General features: G+C 48.5%; 1 protein-coding gene across 9 annotated transcripts in view; it reads left to right on the forward strand.

Moving 5' to 3' along the window:
• Positions 1-232: 232 nt before the first annotated feature.
• The window catches only part of axo (axotactin), a 206,452-nt gene continuing 182,341 nt past the window's right edge, over positions 233-24,343 (forward strand). For 5 of the 9 annotated variants that reach the window (XM_075668597.1, XM_075668605.1, XM_075668600.1 and 2 more), the window contains exon 1: positions 234-868. The gene's annotated coding sequence lies outside the window, so the exon portion shown is untranslated. Of the gene's footprint in view, positions 869-24,343 lie in introns of all 9 variants that reach the window. The other 4 variants (XM_075668602.1, XM_075668599.1, XM_075668604.1 and 1 more) reach the window with 2 other exon arrangements.

A 24,343-nucleotide genomic window follows, 5' to 3' on the forward strand; every position in this document is an offset into this window, starting at 1 on the left:
AACATGGATCGCTTACACACTGCAGGGCGACATGGTATGTTCGGTCGAACGTTGACGCCACTTTCACAGTCCATATTTTCGCGGTTAGTAACGCTGGCGCCATCTGTCAATCGCTTGTATAACCACACCGCGCGCGCGAGCCCGGCGAGCTGCCGGTTCCGGCCGGCGCGATTCTCGGCCGGTCCGCCGGCAATCACGTGCTGGCTGTGGCGTTCGGCGGCGTCCTCTTCGGGCGAGGCGCGAGGGAGGAATAATAGTCTTTTTTCTTTTTTTCGCCGCGCAGCGGGCGACAGATGTTGCGGGCCTCGCTGAGCGAGGGGTTGTGCAGCGCGCCGCTCCCGACGACGACAACGCGTGTTTGTGCAGCGGCCGCGGTGCGAAGTGTATCGCCGTCGTAACCGGCACCACGCACTTCTCCGATAGGGAGTTCGAGCGCGCGCTCGACGCCGGTTACGCGCGCGTGTCGATATAACGGCTCGTGCGCGGCGTCGCTGACTTGTGTGGTCCCGCCGAAGCTCTCTGCGGCGTTTCGGCGTCTCTAGTCGTCGTCGACGGCTTCTCCTCGCCGTCTCCTCCGGAAACTTGGGACGACGTCGCCTCCGACTTCCGTGGGACCGGACACCGTGCGGGGGCCCATCGGCTGGCTATACGCTCCTACGTCCGTGCTCGAGTTGGATACCTGTTTCAAGCGGCTCGGATTTCTCTGACCGCCTTTTTCTTTTTTTTTTCCCCGTTCGAAGTCCTCGTCCACGAAGCTTCTTCGACGGGCCCTTCCACCTACCGTCCAACCAACTGTTGCTGGAGTTGACATCGGCAGACCCCCTGGGGTCGAGAAAGTAACGAACGATCGTCGTGGTTGTCCCGGAAGGTGAGATACAAGAGTTTGCTCATTTGACAGTTAACGTCAAGCCTGAACGGGCGGCTGCGCTTGAGAGAGGGCTCTGGCTTCTCTAAGTAAAGCTGCGTTAGCTTTTTGGCGCGGGAGTAGATTCTCGGACGATGATATTTGAACTCTCTTGCGCGGCGACCGAGGCGTCGGGTGACAGCGCTCACGCGGTCGTAACGCGGCCAAACACTGACCTCAGTATAAGAAGTCTTTGGGTGAAGTCTCAATGACCTCTTCCTCCACTGATACAAGACTGCAATGACCAATCAGTATTCAAAAACATTTATGATGGTATGAGCGAATGGTTACATTTCTTTTTTTTTTTTTCTGTGTGTGTGTGCGTTTCCGTGGAAAAAGCGGCAGCTAGTAGTGCTCTTCAGTGGCACAGCATCCTGTTTGTCGCAAAAATCTAGCATTTTAAATTTACTACAGTTGAAAGTGTTACTGCGTATTTTAAGTGTAGTCCTGGGGGAAAATAACGTTGTTCGTACGTCATACCGCAAGCAAATATTTATCTAATGCGCGGTGACCGACCTTACCCTTCCTTTTTTTATTTTGTTACAGCATCCTTATGCAAATGAGCACCACCGTTACCAACCGGTTTCGAGACTGCGCATGCAAAATGTACTTCAAACAAACTTATCAGCGAGAAAACGCAGAAAAGTGTTTAAACGAACTTGCATGGTGAAACTAAACATCCTGTGCATATTTAGCCTACTAATCTTTTATTGGTATTCTTTTTCTTTATTTCTAGCAGATCAAATAAAGATCGGTTATTCAAGCTGGTCATTGCAAAATGAACACAAAGAAAACAATAAAATGAAAGGCTTGGCTTTCTAGTGAAATTTTATAGCGTTGTATGGCCGTTCGAATATTGTACGGAGCATAACAGCTTAGGTGTGAGAGAGATAATAAATGAGGTTTGAATTTCGCAACCCCTAACAGGGACAAAAATATAGTTCCGCTTGACTTCTCTGTCGCATTTATTACCACTGTGGTGCCGTCGATGCGGTGCCGTCGTTTCTATAGCAACTGATCAAATAAAGCTTCATAAGGAGTTGAATATGGTACCGAGTTTAAAAATGAGGCCAACCCATAGTGGTGACTGGCTGTGATCCTGTCCACAGGCAGGCACTGACACATTTTTGCAACGGTGATATGAATATCGCTTTTGTTACTTGGTTGTCTCTCTTATTATTTTTTTAATCGGAAATTATAATTACTTTGTATTTCAAGTACGCAGTTAAGGCTCCTTACGAAGAGCTGTATGCGGACGAACTGGGCAGCCAGTGGCGATCGCAGGTTGTACTGTTCTCCTTTAGTTTGGTAACATGCAAATAAATGAGAAAATTGTCAGGATATTTCGTGCACACGTGTTTTTTGTATAAATAATATCTTTTTTTTACCTCACTAGAACTCATATATGAAACGTACATAATTGCACAAACGCATCCTACTCTGTGCTTATGCGTTTACATCCGTTTTGTATTCGCGCTTTACAAGCGGTAAGTAGTTCGCCTAACGAACTATACGTCTTAGAATGTTTTTCTAGTTGTCAACTATACCGATCGGGTATACATGTCAAAGCTTCTAGCGAAACAGACCGTCACCTTTGACACGCGCTTTACTGTAAGCTGATGCAAGGAAACGTGGTCAGCCACTGCAAGATCCGTTTTCCATCTCCATAGTTGTACTTCTACCGGGCCCTAGTCTCAGACATGCTAAATTCTTTCATCCATTCGTTCCTTGTGTACTTTGCCCTCACACCGAGTCTCCTTCGTGTTCCCGTTGAATTCTTTGCCTTGGTCACCTTGATACGTGCGCAGTCCCGTGCTTTGTTAAGAAGTACCGACAACAGTGGTGGCCACATATTGTAATCGGGATGCTCTATCAGCACTTGCGCAGTATATATAGAAATCTATTTCTTTAAAAGTCACCCCGAAAGGTTCTGAACAGGCTCGCGCTGTGTACTACGTTCCTGCGTTACCTGCTCGACTTATATATCTGCATTTATATGAAGGCAGAGTAATCGTTGGAACAATGAAATGAGTTAATTTCTAGCCTGCCATTTACTCTGACGTAGGTGCAAGAGTGAAATAACACCGCTAGCAGGGTGCAGCCCTGCGGCTTGCTTAGGTGCTGAGTGACACGAACGTCCCGGTAGCGCATATGACATACCTGAGCTTGTCATCTTAATGCGATGTGTCAATATTAGCGTGAATTCCCCAATAGCGACTTCTGCTTTTGATCAACCTTCGGCTCACGCATCAAGGTGGTCCGTTCTCCTAAGACGTTACCCCGTTCACAAGAACGCAATGTGCTATATCAGGATCGTACGATGCGTTACTGTCGCGCTTGTGTGAACGCCGCTTTTGATTCTGGAGTAATACGGTCGCGCGCCGTTTTCCGCGTTTATGTAGTTGCTTTTTATAAAGTCGCTTTCTAAAGTGCATCACATACTTAATAGCGTCTACACAACGAGAAAACTGCGCAGAATTTTTCTTTAATAAAATAATTTTAGGAAACTCTCAGCATGATTTGTCATAGCTGCGAAGAGATGCGCTGGCGACTTCAGTAGTAGTTTGCATAGGCGTCTCATTTACTGATATGCAGACATGGCTGTATGTGTCAGATGTGAGAATGACTTGCGGCATAATTTCGCATAACTAATCTGACTCTTTGTACTGTACTGAAGAAACATTCGTGCCACTTGACGTGCCTCTCCAAAGAGCCACAGCCCGTTTTGATGGTCCTTGAAGCGCACTGCAACTTCGAGTTCGCTGCGTTTCTGAAATGATTCTGCGTTTCAGAATCATTTCAGTTCGGAAAGTGTTCGTCGTCGTCAAGGGCAGTGGGTAAGTAAGCAGGCGCAGTCCAGCCTATGTGGTCACATAATCGAAATTACACTTGCATCAACTATGTTAACACTATCTTTTAGAACACGTTCGGAAACAACAATTTCAATTGTTTGCAGTTCACTGTTTCTTGCGTGACTTGTCTTTTTTTCCTGCGTCAAAAAAAGAAAGGAAGAAAAAATTAGCGAGGTATAGAAAACGCCAATTTCTCATCTCGCTTACCGCTCCAAACAACATAAGAGTCGCTTTATTTTGCATTGAATAGCATGCATTCGCTCACAGCCTTGTGCGGCAGTGAAGCGGGAGCTACGGGGGCGATAGCTTCCGCACATGCCTTACTGCGCCAAGTAGTCCGGCTTAGTTTGACTGCGCTTTATGCTTCTTCAAGAAGAATTTACCGAGTCAGCGCAGCTTTGAAGTCTGACGGTTTCGCATTTGCCGAACCGCGGAAGTAAAAAAAGAAAAGCGAGACAATAAGTCAAATACGTTGTACGTTGCTGCGTGGCACCCTATATCGGCGCTGTAGTAAATACGACGTTCGTGATTTTTTTGTATCCCGAATGCGAACGAGGAGGCTTCAGGAGCGATGTTACGCGTCTCCGCTTTGTGCCTCCGCGGATCTCCCTTCAGGGCCGCAGAAAGTGACCCCCCGAGTATGCAGCACTCATCATCATCGTCCGCGCACCACAATGCACCACAATGCGCCCCCTCCCCCCCTCATTTGGGCACTTGTAGCTTGAATCTCCACTATGCACACACACATTGTTCTGCGCCCATTCGTGCTCGATTCCGATCTCGCCCTGGAGACGGGCGCCCCCTGCAGTACTTGGGCGCTTTCTCCTTCAGCCACGCGCATCCATCCGCTCGCCGTTTTTGCTCTTTTTTCGCTGCACCGACCTGACCGGTTGGGTGAGGCGAGCTCGCGCGCATTTTGCCCACCGCCGCGCCGGGCTCAGTGTATGTATATTCCCTGAGCGTCCGCTCGGAAGCGAAAGCGAGAAAGCAATAAAAGAAAGAGAAAAGAAGAAAGAAAGAAAGAAAGAAAGAAAGAGAAAGAAAGGCCAGAAGGGAATATCAACGCGAGACGAAGGAAAAGAAAAAAAAGGTTACGACACAGCGACGTCCAGTGCACGGGAAAAGCCACGCTTTAGGCAAGCCCTAAAATATATGAGAACGGTTTGACCTCTCGCCTCGGAGAGAATTGACGCGGTGGGCGTGCCAGACGCGTGGTGCCAGGGTTTGTTTGTGCGGTGTTGTTTATTACACGGAGAAACGGAAGGACCGAAAAGGGAACATTCACATGAACCCCGAAAAGAGAAATTCCTAAGCGCCTCCTGAAACAGCATGAAGTGGCGCCATTTGTGACTGCGACTGCGTACGCTACTATGCATGTTAGAAGTAGGGCGCAAAACGAATGATGTACGTAAGGCGAACGATCAAATTTAACGTTATAAATGGCGAATGCAGAAACCTAGGCGTGCGATCGTCCTACTGTAAACGGAAATTATAGTTTGATCCAATAATACAATACGTTACGATATATTAGACTGTACTTGTCAAACCAGGGCTTAGTGTAGGATCTGTACGAGTATATATATATATATATATATATATATATATATATATATATATATATATATATATATATATATATATATATATATATGCAGAACCGTATTCCTTGTTCTGTGGTTCTTCAAAGTTGTGCGACTTCTGCATATCAGGAGCTTCCTCGAAGACGTCATCCTCCGTAATGGAGGACGGAGGACCTCCGCGCCCTCATGGCAAGGCGAGTCCCGCGGCGGTGGCCCTGTCCGTGGGAAACCGCGACATCACCGACTATAGGCTTCCCGATTCATCTGACAGCTCAACAGCGGCAGAGATGGAATCGGACAGTGATTACACGCTAGTCCAATCGCGCCACTTGAAGCGCAAGCTTCGCCGGACATCAGCAGGCAGTGATTCTACTCATAAAAGCAGATGTGACGAACGGGTCTTCTCCGTGGGCTACACCCCAACAACGGAAGGTACGAATATGAATTCGTTGAACAGACACTCACTGACCAAATACTTCGATCGAATAGCCTCAGGACATGTGAGAGAGATCCGCATTAATGCTCGGAAGAACATTCTGACAGTGGACGTTAATTCTCAGGCAGTATTGGAGGCTTTGAAAGGCATTCAAGTGGTTGGTAACATCCCAGTTCGCTCATTCCTAGCGTACGGCAAAGATACCTGCTCTGGTGTGATATCAGATGTGGACATTGACATAAAGGATGAAGACCTGCGATCTCTTTTATCGTCGCCAGTGCGAATCCTCGACATCCACCGATTCGGCCGTTCGCGGTGCATCAAGTTGGTCTTCGAGTCAGACTCTTTGCCAGCATCGGTCAAAGTAGGTTATGTGAGGCACTCAGTGCGTCCATATGTACCACGACCGTTACAGTGTCACAAGTGCTTCAAACTGGGCCACGTGAGTGCGGTGTGTAAGAATCCTACGTCGTGCCGAAGATGTGGTGGTGCACATCATGTAGACTCCTGTGAGACTGACGCCATGAAATGTGCAAATTGCTCCGGAGCCCATGAAGCGACATCCAAGGACTGCCCCAAAATGGCAGAGGAGAGGCAAATCCTGAGAAAAATGGTGAGAGAGAACTCCACGCACAAGGAGGCTGCCGATTCCGTCCGCAAGAAAAGGCGCCGGTTGCGGCAAAGGCGTCGCCGCTCCCAGAGCAAGCCCGGAGGGAAAGAGGCACTTCCTTTGAGTACTTGGATGCAAAACGTGCCACAGAGCGTGCACGGCCGGGACACACAAGATGCGCCTTCCCCAGTACCACCGTGCCCGTCAAGGAATGAGGCGTCATCCTACGTGCGTCCAACCTCTTCGGCTATTGAGTGGCCTTCGCTACCACTAAGGGCTTCCGGAGGAGATACTCCTTCAGCTCTCCCCAAGTGCCGGGAGGGTAATGAAAGGCTTGGAAATGAAAAGGTGATAGACATTCTCAAACAGCTAGTGAACACTATGCGCATATTACTCTCCGAAATGGCAACGCCAACTGCACTATCGGTCGTGAAGGCGTTAGATGCTATGGAACCGCTATTAGCGGCTCTAAAATAAGGGTGTTAATCATGGCTCTCACGATAAAACACTGGACATTGGAACAAAAGATGCATCATTCTGTTATAATGCAATGGAATGCTCGAGGTTTATGCGGCCGCATGTCTGACTTTAGGCAACGAGTCTTCAAATACCGCTTCCCAGTGATCGTGATATGCGAGCCAAATCTCACGTCGGAATTTCGCCTTTCCGGATACGTTAAGCTCTGGTCACGTGAAGATCGACACAAGAGCAAAGTGTTAATGTGTATACGCAGTGACATGACGTTTGTGCGGACCACGATCGCTCCACATGACAGCAATGAATATGTGTGTGTGACACTAAAACATAAACTGCATGTGTTTTCGATCATCGGCGCCTACATACCTCCTAGACAAAGACTTGAACTCTCTTATCTGTCCACTGTATTACAAAGTTCCCCAGGCCCTCATGTTGTTATTGGAGACTTCAACGCTCATCATCCTTACTGGGGAAGTGCCGCAATGAACTGTCGGGGTAGGCACTTGATGGACTTCATAGACACTGAAGGTCTGGTTGTCATCAACGATGGATCTCCAACTTACATCCGCGGCACTACCTACGGAAGTTGCTTAGACCTCACTATTGTATCTCAGAGCCTCCTGCCCTTAGTCAACTGGTGCTTGGACATAGAAACGCATGGGAGCGATCATATACCAACATATGTGCAGATGAAGTGGTTTGTGCAATCAACTGCTTCTGCTGTACGCTGCACTGATTGGTCCACATTCACTACATCTGTCGAAGAGTACTGTGGAGACATCACTTCACCATCTGATATAGAAGACATTATTGTATCATCAGTGCAGAAGACCACTAAGTTCATCAGTGCTCCTACATCCAGAACGGCGATTGATATTGAATATGAACGGCTCCGAGCGATCCGTCGGAGAGCGGAAAGGAAGGTTAGGAGAACTCAATCGTCAGTAGACCTTTGCTTTATGTCGACGAGCTCAACGAAAAATACGGCGTCACCTTCAAAAAATGGGAAAACAACGGTGGAGGACCTTCTGTTCGTCTCTAGATCCTCGAAAGCCACTTTCTAGGATCTGGCAGATAGTACGAAGCCTTCGTGCCCCTCCTCAGCAAAAACATCCTTTCCGTGCTCTAGCACTTCACCAATCTCTGACGGAAGTGCAGGTTGCCGAAGACTTCTGTAAAAGAGTCACCCGTACCGATGCTTCAGCATGTCCAACATTGGATCGACCCGTGCTACCTCCTAAAGATGATCGTCTTGACCTTCCTTTCACGATGCCGGAATTGGAAGCTGCACTTGCTGCGTCGAGACGATCTTCTGCCCCTGGACCTGACGGTATTTCGTATACTGCTTTGTGCCACCTTGGGATTGAAGGTCGGAAAGTCCTGCTGTCATACTATAACGCCACGTGGTCATCCAGTACAGTCCCGAAGCAGTGGAAAACCAGCCGTTTGGTCGCCCTCCTGAAGCCAGGAAAATCGCCTTACGAAATGTCATCTTACCGGCCAGTAGCTTTAGCTAGCTGTGTCGGTAAGGTGATGGAACGGATGGTGCTCACTAGATTAGAATGGTTCATGGAAAAGAATGAGCTTTATCCTGAAATAATGACCGGATTTAGACGTGGCCGGTCTGCAATAGATGGGGTCATTGATCTCGTGTCCACGATCGAACACGAAAAGAAGCGACACCGCCTTGTAGGAGCAGTTTTCTTAGACATAAAAGGAGCCTATGACAATGTACTGCACGAAGCCATTCTTGATGCCCTCAGTAATTTAGGCATCGGCGGCCGTCTCTACATGTGGATTGATAATTACCTAAATGGTCGTACAGTCTTCATGTCCACGAATGATGGCGAAACGACAAGACACGCTGTGGTCCGTGGAGTGCCTCAAGGAGCAGTTCTCAGCCCGACTCTTTTCAATGTTGCCCTTATTGGCCTTGCGGAAATAATTCCTGATACAGTACACATCAGTACATACGCAGACGACATATGCATATGGGCATCCGCAGTCACGCGACCGCAAATTCGTGCCAGATTGCAGCGTGCTGTTTCTTTAACGTCTCAGTACCTTGTTTGGATCGGACCGCTGGTACGATCTGTTGGGAACTCGGCGCTGACGCCCGTGGTTGTACCTGGGTCGCAAGCCCCAAGGGTAGCGTTGGCCTGGCGGCCTGGGGTACAACTGGAAGCATCCGAAGGTCCCGGCAAAGCATGAGTCGACTGGTAACAACGAAACAACTTGTTTATTTTAACATCGCAAAGAGTTGGCGGTCAGGTTGACCGAAGTAGAGAGACGGGAGAGCACTTTACTCAACAGAAGAAATCGGAGCCCTCCCTTTGGCGTCCGGGGGCAGCTGTTTTTATACTCTCGCAGTTGAGGGCAAGAAGGAACCCCTCAAAAGACGAGCACGTGAATGTACAATGGGCTAATGGTGACGCACACTGTCGTAGCGATGCCGTAGCACCATGTCGAGCACGATCTCGTAGCACCCTGTCGTGGCGCTGCCGGTCGGACACAATGACTGTAATGAGAGGATGGTCCCTGCTTTGGCATCGCCTGTTTCGGGCACAATGACTGGAATGAGATCCCTGTTTTGGCATCGCCTGTTTCGGGCACAATGACTGGAATGAGATCCCTGCTTTGGCATCGCCTGTTTCGGGCACAATGACTGGAATGCGAGGATGATCCCTAGGCGGTCGCATCGCCGCAGTCGCGCCTGGAAACACCTGGCGATGAGTGTTGCGGCGACGACGATCGGGCCAAAATGTCTGCCGCCCCGCCGCAGTCGCGCCGGCAAAACCACGTGTCGCAGGCGAAACGCAACAGACCGCCCCGCCGGGGGAAGGAGATCCCGATGGACAGGGGACTGCATCCGCTGTCCGGAGGGATGTCGCTCGATGATGCTCATAACCGAAGTCGGGCGTCCCTCGACGTTTCTTGAGCGCAGCGCACAGAGAAGGCCTCGTTCTCTTGTTCAGGTTCGCACGGGACACTGCAAAGTGACTTCGGGAGAGTTCACATTTTTGTTCTCGTTCCCGGCAAGCGTTAGAACTACGCTGAAACTCAACCGCTCAGTCAGCAGGCACGGCACAACCCTCACTAAGCCCTGCCAGGCTCTTTCCCCTTTTTATACCACTGCCTAGTTCCTTACAGTAGTCTAGCATCACTCAGAACGCGTCCACAAATTGAAAAATTGCACTAGAAAGCATATCATCACTTTGAAACACTAAACAAAAGCAATATGTTAAAAAAAATCCTGCCTCAGGAAGAAAAACATCAGTAACAAACAATTTTGAGGCTGATTCCTACGTTAGGGGCTTCGACTTAAGCCATCGGCGTTACCGTTGAGACTCCCCTTTTTGTAACGCACCTCAAAGGAATATTGTTGTAAAGCGAGGCTCCAGCGCAGGAGGCGGCCATTTTTGGGAGAGATGGTCTGCAGCCATTGGAGAGGGCAGTGATCCGTCTCAATGATAAACCTCGAGCCGGCTAGATAGCATGACAATTTCTGAACGGCCCACACGAGACACGCACACTCTTTCTCGGTGGCGCTATACGCCTGCTCACGACTGGTCAGCTTACGACTAGCATACAGGACGGGGTGTTCTACTTCTCCATTTTCCCGTTGTCACAGTACAACGCCCATGCCTCGCTCACTAGCATCGCACTGAACAATGAACCCTTTTGTATAGTCTGGCGATCGTAGCACAGGCTGGCTTGTTAGGGCACTCTTTAGGGCGCTAAAAGCTCTTTCCTTTGTCTCGTCCCAGACGACTGTTTGAGGCTCTGTTTTTCTTAGAGCATCCGTCAGGGGAGCCGCGATATCAGAGTACCTAGGGATGTACCTCTGATAGTAGCCGGCGACACCCAAGAACGACCGAATATCGGTCTTGGTGCGCGGTTGCGGAAAGTCTCGCACAGCGGCCACTTTTATTTCAGAGGGGCGGCGACGACCCTGACCAATCACGTGACCGAGGTAGACAACCTCGGCCTGTGCTAACTGGCACTTAGGAGCCTTGACTGTCAAGCCCGCTTCGCGCAGGCGGGTTAGCACTGCCCGCAAGTGTGCCATATGCTCAGACCAGGATGCGGAGAATATCGCTACGTCGTCTAGATACGGTAAAGCGAATTCTTGCTGTCCCCGCAACACTTTATCCATGAGGCTTGAAAAACAGTATGGCGCGTTCTTCAAACCAAAACTCAACACTTTAGGACGGAACGTTCCCATTGGTGAAATGAACGCCGCATACCTACTAGCCTCTTCCGTAAGTGGAACCTGCCAATAACCCCTGACAAGATCTAGGGTGGAAATAAACTGAGCGCTACTAACTTTCTCAAGGCGCTCCTCGATGTTAGGGATCGGATAAATTTGATCCTTAGTGATGGAATTAAGCCTGCGGTAGTCGACGCAAGGACGAGGTTCCTTGCCCGGTACCTCAACTAAAATCAAAGGGGAGGTATAATCACTCTCACCTGCCTCAATAACACCGAGCTGTAGCATTTTCTTTACCTCAGCCTCCATAATATCGCTCTGGCGGGGTGACACCCGATACGCCTTGGATCGTACTGGCTCTGTGGAGGTAAGTTCTATATCATGAGTAAGTACAGAAGTCCTACCAGGCCTCTCAGAGAACAGACCTTGAAACTCTTGTAATAGCTGGTGTAGTTCGGTTTTCTGCTCGGGCGACAGCGGTGCTTTACTGATAAGGTCACTAATGACTTGACCGGTGTCTTCCCTGTTCGTCACTGAGCCTAGTCCCGGAAGCTCGATCGGAAGCTCTTCAGGAACGTTTACCATCATGCACACCACTGCTTCCCTTTGTCTATAAGGTTTGAGCAGATTACAGTGGTAAACTTGCTGTGCTTTCCGCTTTCCTGGCAGACTTACCACGTAGTTAACGTCCGACAGTTTCTGAACAATTCGTGCTGGGCCCTCCCACTGCACGTCTAGTTTGTTGTTTAGCGATGTGCGCAATATCATGACCTCATCGCCAACCTCAAAACGACGGGCCCTGGCTGTCCGATCATAATAAACCTTGGCCCTCTGCTGGGCCTTTGTCATTGCTTCACCTGACAACTCCTGTGCCCTTCTTAAGCGTTCGAGGAGCTTAAGTACGTACTCCACCACGACTGGGTCGTCGCCCCTACCTTCCCATGATTCTCGAAGCATGCGAAGCGGAGATCGAAGCGAGCGACCGTACACCAGTTCAGCTGGCGAAAACCCCGTAGCCGCATGCGGCGCGGTCCTTAAAGCAAACATCACCCCAGGCAGACACAGCTCCCAGTCAGTTCGATGTTCAAAACACAACGCTCTCAACACGCGCTTCATGACGGAGTGGAGCTTCTCAACGGAATTCGACTGTGGGTGGTACACTGAGCTGTGTAACAGCTTTACCCCACACCTTTCGAGAAAAGTTGTCGTCAAAGCGCTAGTAAACACTGTGCCCTGATCTGATTGAATTTCTGCAGGAAAACCAACTCGCGCAAATATGGACAGTAGTGCATTAACTATCTCAACTGAGCTGAGTTCTTTAAGCGGCACTGCTTCAGGGAACTTTGTCGCTGGGCAGATCACAGTCAAAATGTGTCTGTACCCCGTGGCTGTTACCGGCAGAGGTCCCACTGTATCAATAACGAGCCGTCTAAAAGGCTCCGTAATGATAGGTACCAATTTCAACGGCGCCCTTGATTTGTCCCCTGGTTTGCCCACCCGCTGACAAGTGTCACATGTCCTCACGAAATGGTCTGCGTCCCGAAAACACCCTGGCCAATAGTACTCTTGCAAGAGACGGTCCTTAGTTTTCTTAACTCCTAGGTGTCCGGACCACGAACCCCCGTGTGACAAGCGCAACAGATCCTTACGATAGCATTGAGGCACGATCAGCTGATCGAACTCCACTCCTCTTCGGTCTAGATACTTCCGGTACAGGACTCCACCTCTTTCCACAAAACGCGCATTTTTCCTGGCGATACCTTCCTTGACATTGCAGCGTATGTTTTCTAGGCTACCATCCTTCTTTTGCTCGGCTATCAAAGCCGACCGGCTGACTTTTAGCAACCTATCAAGTCCGTCTGACGTAGGCGCGATGAGCAAATCAGTAGATAGCTCTTCTAACTTTCCCGTGTCGGGCGTTTCCTCTCCAGTATCTGGCGCCTTTAACGTTACAGACTCAAGTTTATTCAGTTCGGGCGTGCTCTGAATATCAGCTTGCTGCGCCTCTGACCCTTTTTCGTTGTTTGATAACGTCGGCCCCGCAACTACCGCCTTTGCAGCGAGCTCCCGAACCTTCGACCTGGTTAAGGCCTGAACACTAGCTTCACCAAACAAAAGCCCCTTCTCGCGCAGGAGGTGATCGGACCTGTTTGAAAATAGGTACGGGTACTGGGGGGGCAGCATAGATGACACTGCCGCCTCCGTCTCAAGCGCTCCGAAAGGTCCTTCAATAAGCACTTTTGCTACCGGCAGACACACGCTATGAGCTTCCACGGCTTGCTTGATCCATGCGCACTCGCCCGTGAACATATGGGGTTCTACGTAAGACGGGTGAACTACATCCATCGTTGCTGCGGAATCGCGAAGCACTCGGCACTCTTTCCCGTTTACGAGGAGGTCTCGCATGTAAGGCTCGAGAAGCTTCATGTTCTCGTCAGTGCTGCCTATTGAAAAAAACACAACTTTTGGTGTTGTTTCCGGACACTGCGCCGAAAAGTGACCCGGCTTCTGGCACGTATAACACAAGCGCGCTCGCCTCATCTCGAACCGCTTTCTGCGTTTGGCTGCCGCCGTCTCTTTACGTTTGGTCGGACTGCTTTCACTCGCATCCTCACTACGCGTGTCCCCCTTTAATCTCCTGGGCGTGAACTTCGGCGTCTCAAACTTGGAGCCAAATTCACCCTTTTGACCGTCCTTAGCTCCGCGAGCTCGACGCGTCACAAATTCCTCGGCTAGCTCAGCGGCTTTAGCCACCGTACAAACGTCTGGCCTATCCAAGACCCAGTATCGCACGTTCTCCGGTAACCGACTATAAAACTGTTCTAGCCCGAAACACTGCAGAACTTTATCGTGGTCACCAAACGCTTTCTCTTCTTTGAGCCACTCCTGCATGTTCGACATAAGCCTTTACGCAAACTCTGTATATGACACTTCTGCCTTTCTCATTTTCCCGAAACTTCCGACGGAACGCCTCCGCAGACAGCCGGTACTTTTTTAGCAGACTCGATTTTACTTTGTCGAAATCCTCTGCTTCCTCTCTATCCAAGCGAGCGACTACGTCGGCCGCCTCGCCGGGTAACAAAGTGAGCAAGCGCTGTGGCCACGTTTCCCGAGAGAACCCCTGCTTCTCGCACGTTCGCTCAAAGTTAACCAGGAACAAACCAATGTCCTCTCCAAGCTTAAACGGCCGCATCAGGTCAGTCATTTTGAACAATACGCGTTCTCCTGCACCGTGTGCCTGACTTCCATTACGAGCGCGTTCCATCTCTACCTCAAGACGCTTCATTTCCAAAGCGTGTTGACGGTCACGCTCTTGTTGCTCTCGCTCTTTCTGTTCTTTACGTTCACGCTCTACTTTTTCTTTTTGTTCTTTACGTTCACGCTCTTCTTTTTCTTTCTGTTCTTTACGTTCACGCTCTTCTTTTTCTTTTTGCTCTTTAAGTTCGCGCTCCTGTCTTTTTGCAGTCTCTCTCTCTTCAATGGTCTCAAGGCATTCCGACAGCTCGTCATCCTCAGCCTCTAACTCAAGAATAGCCTTTATCAGTTCCGGTTTTCTTAGTTTGTCTGAGACATCCAGACCCAACTCTCTTGCAAGCTCCAACAATTTCGGTTTGCGCAACGACTTCAAATCCATGGCTGCTCTGAATGCTGCTTTCTCTACTGCTTACTATTGTCTTGCCGCAAACTAACCCGGCAGCAACGACAACCACAATTACCAGCTCTGTTTCTAACACTAACAAAAGCCTGGCAAAGCTCAGAAGAAGAAAGTCCCGCACTCACCAAACCTCGCAGGCAGGAATTCCGCGCAGTCGTTCCGCTGCAGGCAACCAGTCGTCACACAGGGCTCGTTGCACTGCTCCCGGATCGTCGTTGAGCTGCTCAGCATACAGTCAACTGCATCTCTTTGCTGCTGGCCTCCGTTGTCGCGATCCCACCGCTGCCACCAGATGTTTGGATCGGACCGCTGGTACGATCTGTTGGGAACTCGGCGCTGACGCCCGTGGTTGTACCTGGGTCGCAAGCCCCAAGGGTAGCGTTGGCCTGGCGGCCTGGGGTACAACTGGAAGCATCCGAAGGTCCCGGCAAAGCATGAGTCGACTGGTAACAACGAAACAACTTGTTTATTTTAACATCGCAAAGAGTTGGCGGTCAGGTTGACCGAAGTAGAGAGACGGGAGAGCACTTTACTCAACAGAAGAAATCGGAGCCCTCCCTTTGGCGTCCGGGGGCAGCTGTTTTTATACTCTCGCAGTTGAGGGCAAGAAGGAACCCCTCAAAAGACGAGCACGTGAATGTACAATGGGCTAATGGTGACGCACACTGTCGTAGCGATGCCGTAGCACCATGTCGAGCACGATCTCGTAGCACCCTGTCGTGGCGCTGCCGGTCGGACACAATGACTGTAATGAGAGGATGGTCCCTGCTTTGGCATCGCCTGTTTCGGGCACAATGACTGGAATGAGATCCCTGTTTTGGCATCGCCTGTTTCGGGCACAATGACTGGAATGAGATCCCTGCTTTGGCATCGCCTGTTTCGGGCACAATGACTGGAATGCGAGGATGATCCCTAGGCGGTCGCATCGCCGCAGTCGCGCCTGGAAACACCTGGCGATGAGTGTTGCGGCGACGACGATCGGGCCAAAATGTCTGCCGCCCCGCCGCAGTCGCGCCGGCAAAACCACGTGTCGCAGGCGAAACGCAACAACCTGCAGTGCCAAGGACTGCAACTGGCCCCAGACAAGTGCGCTGCGATAGCGTTCACACGGAAGCTTATGTGTTGGTATCCAATTATGATCAATGAACGATAGTCACTGCTTTCAATTCCTTTTTCAAGAGCGGACGCCAACTGTCTCCTCTCCAGTGTCATCCGAAAATTGACAGCACAGCACTGGGACAATCCGGATAATCGCCACAGACGACTCCAGAGATTGGACCCTGCCATGACTTTTAGGCTACCACCGAAACTTCAACGAAGCTGTGCCAGTCTTCTGCACAGACTAAGGCTGGGGGTAGCGTTTACGCGCGGATACGTGCACCTCATGCGACGCACCGAGTCTCCACACTGTGAGGTGTGCAATGTGACTGAGACTATAGGTCATGTGCTTTGTGACTGCCCTAAGTACGTGGAAGAGCGTGAAAGGTTGGACAACGACCTTACGTGTCTCGACAGCGCACCGTTGTCGGAGGACGTTATTTTAGGCCCTTGGCCAGATCCTCAATCGAGTTTCAAAGCCATTCAGGCATTACTGAACTTTTTAAAAACAACGGGCTTGGATTGCAGACTTTGAGCATGCCAAATTGCTTGCGATATGTTCTACTCCTTCCTTCTATCGTCATCGTCACCCATCATGCACCTCTTCCCTCTTTCTTTCCCTCTTCCCCTTCCCCCAATGCCGAGTAGCTGGCTAGAGGAATATACCTCAGGCCGACCTCTCAGCATTTCATATCATTAAACTTCTCTCTCTCTCTCGTATTCCACGTGAAGTGCAATCATTGCACAGGCTTTCCGTAGCCTAATAAAGGAAATGGAAAAAACCTTAAACGGAGTTTCTTTATAATAATAATAACAATAATAATAATAATAATAATAATAATAATAATCGTTATTTCTCTCTTTTCGCAAAATACAGGAAGAGAGTGGGCGCAAGGATAAAAGCCTCGTGCAGCGGCTTCAGGAAACCCCATCACGCCACACATGACAGTGTTGCGAGGAAACACCTTAGCTTTGTCAAGCGTACAGAAAATACGGAAAACATTGGCACACATTCTGAATTTGCAAATGTACAAGAGTAAATATAAATACAGTAGGGATCAGTACGAAAACATACGTATACGAAATTGAGAACAGTCTTAGTGCATTTGTTAGCGTTGTGTGATTCTACATTAACAATAAGGCAACATTCAAAAACAATGAAACGCCACCTACTAATTCAGGAGTGGCAGAGTAACTTATCTTTCGATATTTCTTCCAGTAAGATGTTATTCCGTTCAAGTGTGTTAAGGTAACAGGGAAGTTTACAGGCGATTGATCAGTACACTGTGTGGCGCAGGACTGTACGGTGACACTGCGTAAGACTAGGAATGCCTTTGCGGGTTGCGTGACAGTGCCCACAGAAATAGTTCGTGTGTACGTGCGTGTGTGTGCTTAGGTTTTTTTTTCCTTTTTTTTATCCTTCTTTCTTTCTCACTTATTGCATCCCCTTTCCCCTCCCCCAGTACAGGGTAGCCAACCAGAGATAGTCTCTGGTTAACCTCCCTGTCTTTCCTTTGCCTTTCTCTCTTTTGATTTAAATCGGTACGCAGTCCGACAAAAACGGTGTAGACCAAGCGGTGCAACGGCGCACATTGTACTTACATCGGCACATGACTTTGAAGGTTGCATAGTGTCAACATACCGGCATTGTTTCTTCTAATAGCATTTTTGTACATAAGAATTAACTTGAAGATAGGCATAAAAACTGGACGCTTGAATGATGCCACGCTCGGAATAATAGTTTTCTGTTCGGGCATGCCATGGTATCTTAGCAACTAACCTTATCGCACGTTTCTGAGCAACAATAATCTTGGATACATTATGCTTCGTACTTACATGCGCCCCGGACAGTGTGGCAGTAGCTAAGCATTGGAACTAAGAATGCGTTTTAGAATAATAGTTGAATTCTTGTTGATAGCACGTATCTTTGACTACATAGCGCACCAATCACTTTGTTCATTTTTGATCGTACTTTATTAATTTGTGCGTCCCAATTAAGCGGTTCCGAGTAGGTTACTCCGAGACATTTGGTGCTACGCACGATTTCGATATAGTTGTCCTAAAACCTAAGCAAGATGTCTTTTATTTTTAAATGCCACAAAGTGTTATTTGCCATTTTAACTTATAATTAATAAATCTTTATGAATTTATATTGAACACGCATAATACACGCGCCGATTAAGCTGCATACGGAAGAATTTCAAATTGTGCATTATGTACAACTATGTACGCCAGCAGTATGGCGTATTTTCACACACGTCCCAGCGTAGCACTATGTTACGCTACGTGTCGTATACTCCAAAAGCGATGGAGTGCTGTTAAATACTATTTATGGGAGCACAAACAACAAACAACAAATGACTGAGGACCTTAACAGAGAGAGTTTAAGAGTGGGGTTGAAGATTAATATGCAGAAAACAAAGATAATGATCAATAGCCTGGCAAGAGAACAAGAGGTCAGAATCGCCAGTCAGCCTCTTGAGTATGTGAAGGAATACGTTTACCTAGGACAATTACTCACAGGGGATCCTGATCATGAGAAGAAAATTAACAGAGGAATAAAACTGGGTTAAAGCGTATACGGAAGGCATACTCAGATCCTTACGGGAAGCTTACCATTATCACTAAAAAGAAAGGTGCACAATCAATGCATTCTACCGTTACTAACATATGAAGCAGAAACTTGGAGACTGACAAAGAAGCTCGAAACCAAGTTATAAGGACCGCACAAAGGGCGATGGAACGAATAATGATAGGCGTAACATTAAAAGAGCAAACGGGCGTAGCCGATATTCTAATAGAAATTAAGAGAAAGAAATGGAGGTGGGCCAGTCATGTAATGCGTATGTTAGGTAACCGCGCAGTACCGTTAGAGTTACAGAATGGGTGCCGACAGAAGGGAAACGCAGTCGAAGACGGCAAAATACTAGATAGGATGATAAAATTAATTAAATCGCAGGCGCAAGTTGGAATCGGTTGGCGCAGCACAGGGGTGATTGGAGATCGGAGGGAGAGGCTTTCGTCCTGCAGTGGACTTAAAATAGGTTGATGATACTGATGATGATGATGACGGATTATGATGATGATGATGATGATGAACAACTTTTTTTCATAATTAACTCCATGTTCTCCATAACTTCATGATTATCATATTCAATTGTTCCTGACGGAGTACGTTCACTTCGTTTGTGGTCCATCATAGTGCACGTACTACACTCTTAAAGTTTACTCCCTTTGATGCTTATCTTGTCCCACAACAATAATCGTCATCTGCGTTGCTTGCGTTTCCTTTCTTGAAAACTTTCCTGTCCAGACAGCTGTGTCACGCTGATAACGCGCATGCCGTTCGTGACTTGGAAGTACCGGTCTCGCAGCGTTAAAGAAAGGAAATGCGGGCAAGACAGATCACGATTGATCAAGATACGACCCAAAGGGTGTAAACTTTCTTTAAGAGTGCAGCAAGTGAGGCGAGCATGATTTATTACATCTCGATAACTGACTGCTGGCGTTCCGAGAAACGTGACTGTTTGTGAAGCAGAGACTGCGTCTGCCGACAGGTCGAGGCCACGATCGCGGACGATTGGAGGTAGACTTGAGCGTCGGTTGCTCTCTTAGGTTGGAAACGTGCGATTTCTTATCGCACATGCAGCGTCAGTGTAGCGGCCTCTTTCAAAGCCCGCCCATGCGCACTCGGTACAGTGCTGCGTGCGAACAGGCATATGCATATACGATGTGCTCAGCACTAAAACGGCTCCTATCGATCGCGCTATCTTTGGGTGACGAGAAAGAGGCAACTCGAGCCTGTCCACAAGTCTCGCGACTTTGGTGGTGACAGATCGGACTCGTGGGGTGTGCCTGTGTTGAAAGACGAAGGCTACAAGAGAGAAATCGTCTAAGAGTGACGGGATATGGCAGCCTACGGACTGCGAGTGGTTCATTATGGATGATTAGTTCCACAGGCCGCTTATATGCGGCTTTTTCGTGAAGAAGGCATGCAGGCGTTTATTGGACCATAATATGCCGTATAGCAAACCATGCTTTAACAAGGGAAACACCAAACAACAAGGCATATATGAAGGCGTGGCTCGAGGTCTGCTTGGGTAACGGTGACACGGCTAAGCATTGTACGTCTTATATGCAGATTCTGTAGCGAGAGGTGTTCCTTCACTGTAGAAGCCTGTATACTATGGGTGAGAGAGGCAAGTTTAACCCTTTCTCGCCGGAATTTTTTCTATAAAGTGAAAATTTAATATCACCTGCACCTCAACGACAAAATACAGAGAAACATAAAGAAAAAGATTCGTGCTGGAGTTTTCGGCAACGGATGGAAGGTTTTTTTCATTAAATGCCGACAACTCAAGTCACCGTCAGCAGCACGCGGTTCTTCTGATTTCTTGATTCGCAGTCATAATGGTGTGAAATATGGCCACAGGTTACTCGAAGAACGCTTTTTTATCGCCCAATGCAGGTAGGTGATACTACGCACTAGGCAGACCGCTCCAAAGGTGCACTGAGGCCTAACCTCAGCGCTATATGATGCACGGACATTTGTGGAATAACAGGGAAAGCTATATTTATGTAGGGCACAAAGTCGACAAATTTTTCATTAACATTGCTGCCCCTCGCGTTTCTGACAATAGTTTTGTTATCTCTTTTTTTTAGATGTCGGATATTTCCTGTAAAACATTATGATTCCTCCAGGGATCATTGGTCCAAAAGAATGTAATGATAGGAAGCAGCTGGGCAGGCCTGAAGTACATTACTCTAGCCGAACAAGATGAATGCCAAAGAGAAGAAAGATGCTTGACGGGATCAACATGGATGTTAAACCGTCAATACAACGGGGGAGATTCGGTATTGCGGGGACGTCACGGCTTCGATGTCCCGGCCAGCAGGCCCGAACTGCGGCTAGAGCGTTCGTTATCCTGTTCTGCTGGCGGTGATGTAGAACAGTATTTCCTGTACAACGAATCATTACGGCAGCTCTACTTTCTATATCTGGCTTCTGCGTGCTTCAGCTTGTAAGCTGCGCCCACCGTATACAAGGGATAACGACAAATAACTTTACTGTTTGGTATTAACTGCGCAACAAGGCAGGGTCTAAGGAAGAAGGCTAAGCAAGCGCAAACATGTAACTGGTTTATTTCAGGAAAAGTTTCACACCTACGTACATCACAGTCAGATGACCATGCTAGCGGGGCAACTGAAAACCACAAAGAAAAAAAATAAACGGAAAATAATTGCTAAAGGGTTGATTGTTAGCAATAATTTTCGGTTTAGGTTTTCCCTTGTGGTTTTCAGTTCCAGCACAAGACTGGTCATGTGACGATGAAGTACGTAAGTGTCAGATTTTTCCTGAAACAAACCAGTTGAGAGTTTGCTCTTGTGTCATCTGTTCCCCCGTAGTCCCCGTGTTGTTGCGCATTTAAGACGAATCAGCATCAACTCGCCCAGGTGTCAGTAATTCTGTTGCAATTTTCATGTTGTCAGATAAAAGTAAATGTCATCGTTTTCGCTCCTATGTGGAAAGCTTAAGTCTTCTGAATGTACCAGTAAGCGCCGCAAGAACTTTCTGAAATATATTTCAGGCATTGTGTATACTATGAACCCGTTTAGGAAGGCATATGTGGGCCAATATGGCCGTTGCATGAACGTCCGTTTACGGTAGTATCAAGCGCGTCACGACAACTGTCGGGTCCGTCGCATCAAACCTCTATTGCAGAGAGTGCGGCTGCTATCCCGTTCTTACATACACATAGATAGTTTCAATAGTATTAACCCGCTGACGCAAGAATTACAGGGAAGATTTGCCGTATTAGGAGAAAATAGTACGCTTGCGTCATGCTATACATGATAAGAAATTTGCGTTTCTCTATTGCTAACACACATGCACGTCTGGCTTTAAGTTTCTAAGCTTCACGATTTACTATAGGTATCATTTTGTTTTAAATGCGCAAGCATTCCTATGCTCACCCAACAAGGAAAACCGCCCGCCCGTCCGTCCGTCTATCCGTCCGTCACGTAAAAGACGATCTCTTTCAAGATAGGGCCCACAGCAGCGAATGAACCCACACCTTCGTGCTGCCTCTCGCTTCAGCGCGATTCAAGCGGCGAGAACACGGTGCTCACGAAGCTATTAGCATTCGGCGCACTTTGCCCCCAGCGCAGATCGCCTTTAATACAGGGCCCGCGCGGCCGCACCATACGCAGCCTCCGCCGATGTAGAACGCTGACCCCTCCCCCTCCCTTACGCAGCCTTGCACGCGATGGAGGAAGAAGGCGCGCTACCTCCCCGATATCCCTTCCCCCTCCCTTGCGCGTCCGCACCATACGCAGCCGCCGACATAGTACGGTTCATCACGGTTGATAATGGTTCGACGTGATGGGTAAGGCGCTAAAGAGCGATAGCGGCTTATAATAATATACAACCCCTCCCGCGGAGCCTTGCGCGTGACGGAAGACGGCGCGCTTCCTCCCCGGCTTCCTCCCTTTCGTGCGCGAGATCGAGCCGCGATCGCCCTAGCACGCTTTCACTCGCAAATACAACATACTAGGCGCGGCGACGATTTCGTCGCCCTTGGACTTTATACACAACTTGACGGCGACGGCGGAAATGCGCTTGGAGTGCCCATATATCGCAATAATGAATAATTTTAACATGTTAAAGCAAACCATACAGACTGTCAAAGAAAGCCACATGAAAGCTTAACGCGCACCCACTGCACGGCACTCGAGTTCTCATCGAGAGGATACGAATCGGACCGTGCGCTGCCAATGGGTCAACCTAAACGCGACAGTGGCGTGCAGGGACGTCAGCGCGGGTAGCACTCCTCGTTCCCTTTACACAAGCTGTATCCCCCTTATCTCTCTCCCCCCCCTCTCTGTTTTCCCCGCAGGTGGTGAGGTACTGTCGCAGCTAGACGGGCTGTTGTTCTGGGGCCAACCACATGTGCTTTTAAAAGCGCAGGACGCCGGCCATGACTTGATCTTGCGTCGTCTTCTTTTTTTTTTTTATAACTCCCACTGCGTTATTACTGCGTTATTCGGTTTCCATTTTGGTACGTCGTTTTGACAATGGTTGGTTTAACGTTGTTTGACCTTGGTTGGAGAATGAGAAACAGCAGAATGTTTAAGAAAATTAGATTTCTGGTGCCTCGCGTGCCAAAACCACGATTTCATTGCGAGGCACACCGTAGTGGGAGACCACGCATTAATTTTGACCACCTGGGCTTCCATAACGCGGCACCAGCACTGTACACGGCAGGCACGTACCCAGGATATTTTTTTTTTGGGGGGGGGGATAGTATTGTGGCAGCCCAAGGTAACTGTGCTATGCGAATGAGAGGGGTGATAGCTTTACTAGTACACATGTGAATAACGCCCGCCATTCGCCATAAAGACGCGTAAACCTGCAAAAGAGAAATGAAATAAGGTGTATCTCACAGGCGTAGCTGTGAGATACACCTCTCCTTTACTTCGCTAACAAGGGGCCTCATCGATTGGATTCGCGCAGGAAAGAACAGCAGGAAGAACACTGCCAAGAACAAGTAAACGAGCGAAAGTGTAAAATAAAAATTTCTAGTAGCGTGTTTTGAATGATCTATGAAAGAATTATAGAGAAATATATATTTGCGGAACAATCACAGGGGCCCTTCTTTTAGATCCCTCGTTTAATGCTCTACGAAGTGCCAAAACGGACTCGTACTGTTATTTGGGAACTTGCGTAATGATGCGTCGCCGCTATAGTCCCGTACAACCGCGTAAAGTGCAGGACGCTGCGGTTCTAGACGTACTGCGCCCGCCGCGGAAAGTTAGAAAAACACCCACATAAGCACAACGGAGAAGTGGCTACGTCAGGCGCCTAGAGTAATAGCTGTAGTAGCGTCATTCAAAACCGGGAATTATACTCCACTTCCGGCGGCGTTTTCTATGTTGATCCTTAAATATATTCACAAACAACAGCTAAATTTGTTAATTTTCGCTTTTCATTCCTGTTTTGCTGTTGCCTCTGCTGTCTTCCTTAGTAGATCGCTTAATTTCTCAACTCCTTGGACTCTTAATTGTTTCCAGGTGCCAATTTTGCACGAGAAGTGCTGTACAATTAGGGAAAGACCAGACGAGCGAGCGGATGACTCATATTGCTCATGAGTACAACGGTTATTGCAGGATTTGATGATGAACGCTTTTTCGCATTATTTTATTTTCCACCTTATCTAACCCATATCACGGCTATATGGTTCCGAGGACCTGCCAGCATCGCGGCGAGCCGTCACTCGAGGAAATAATGAAGCAAAAGGAAAAGTTAAACCCAACTGGCGTTTTCTCCGGCCGCAGCTCGTTCCACGAACATACAGACCAGTTGACTACGAACCGAATCCCTTTGCTGATGATCAGTGTAAACAAAGAAGGTTGAACTAAAGAAGCAACAGCGATGCGCGTGACCGTTCAATAGATGGTGACAACTGGACGCATCTCGAGTTAATTGCTCGGGCACCGAATCGATGAGAAAACTGGCCTCCAC

Source organism: Dermacentor variabilis, chromosome 9 (assembly GCF_050947875.1).
Source record: "Dermacentor variabilis isolate Ectoservices chromosome 9, ASM5094787v1, whole genome shotgun sequence".
NCBI classification, from domain to species: Eukaryota; Metazoa; Arthropoda; class Arachnida; order Ixodida; family Ixodidae; genus Dermacentor; species Dermacentor variabilis.